This window comes from Habropoda laboriosa, unplaced genomic scaffold (genome assembly GCF_001263275.1).
Source record: "Habropoda laboriosa isolate 0110345459 unplaced genomic scaffold, ASM126327v1 scaffold137, whole genome shotgun sequence".
NCBI classification, from domain to species: Eukaryota; Metazoa; Arthropoda; class Insecta; order Hymenoptera; family Apidae; genus Habropoda; species Habropoda laboriosa.
The window spans coordinates 850,921-852,606 of NW_017100271.1; positions in this window are offsets into that span (position 1 = coordinate 850,921).

Below are 1,686 nucleotides of genomic sequence, written 5' to 3' on the forward strand. Positions count from 1 at the left end.
AAAAAATGTAGGGTCGATTCCACAAGTGTCAGTAGAATGTAGGGTCGCTCGACAAGTGTCAGTAAAATGAAGGGTCGATAGCAGCAGAAAAGCTGCTAAACAATTAGAATTAAATGTAACGATAGAAAGTTGAAAAATAAATATTTCCTGAAAATCTTCATCTTCCATACAAGATTCAAGATTTTCCCTAATTAAGAGTAATTTCAAAAGATTATCTGTATAAGCTATTATTTCAATACGCGATGCACTGACTCTAGTATTTACTAAAATTCAAAAATTCTCGCATAAATTCCGAAAATAGATTATTAATTACGGTAAACTACTGAGACGGTCTAATTTAGGGTGGGCATGGTGCACGAGTGTAGTGCACTTGTTCCAAATCAGCTCACAATATACAATAATAAATCAACTAACTACTTAACATGCAATTCATGCAAATTCCTTGGATGGTAAATTATTAGTAAACAAAATAGCAAGTCATAAAATAAATTCAATATCAGAGAAAATATATGAAAAATTTCAAATTAATTTCAATTGCTGGAAGAAAAGTACATATTGACAGTTATGCAGTAACGAAAAAGCAACCTATTTGACAAGTCTGAAGAACAACGATGACTAAAATTCAAATGTTTATTTCCCTAAACCTTCAAAATAATTTCGAAATATTTTATTCGAAGCGGAGTATTCCAAGTCAGTATCGATAATTGAAGAAATTATTTGATTGTATTTAAAAGAACCGAAAGGAGAATATTTAAAGTCTGATATTAAATGTCTAGCAAGTACCAGTAATTGGTAAAATGATTTATATTTGTTTTAAAAGGAAAATTTCTAATAGGTATTAGTTAAAATGAATTATTATTCAGTCTATTGTATTGAAATTCTAATTGATTCTAATGTATACAAGTGTTACAAGAAGGCTGAGTGTGTACAGGGTGGACATAGGCTAGCTAGTAGCCCCCGACCACTCTATGAACTTTAACGTCTATACTCGAAAGTGTATCGTCAACACTAACACGTTACCCAGATTATCCAAAAATTGAAGAAGTTACTTTTAAAATTGAACATTCTACGGTGTTTCGAGAGATTTGATAATCATAGTCGAACCTTAAACGATTTTGTAGGGATTAAAAATCAGGTTGACCTGTGGTCATAGATTAAAAATAACCATAGCACAGCTAAATTTATCGTGTTACGTAATTCTTTTTACACGAAACAAAAATGTATTCAACGTGTGTTTGTTATAATATCGTGAAATGAATTATTTGTGCAGTTCTGTGCATGTCCTGTGCAGTTCAACCTAATTTACTTAAATTTACATTGCGAGACAGTATACTGTAACAAGTAGTAACAAGCAAACGTTGAATAAATTTCTAATTCGTATTAAAAAAATTATTTAACACAATAATTTCAGCTTTATTATGATTATTCTTGATAAATGAACACAGGTCAACTTGATTTTTAATCGTTATAATCTTTAAATTCAGTGTGAATAGAGAAAATGTGTAATATAATTCATTTCACGATATTATAACAAACAAACGTTGAATACATTCTTCATTCGTGTAAAAAGAATTATTTAACACGATAAATTTAGCTGTACTATGGTTATTTTTAATCTACGACCACAGGTCAACCTGATTTTTAAACCTTAGCAAATTAATTAAACCACCAGTAAGTAACGAGGAA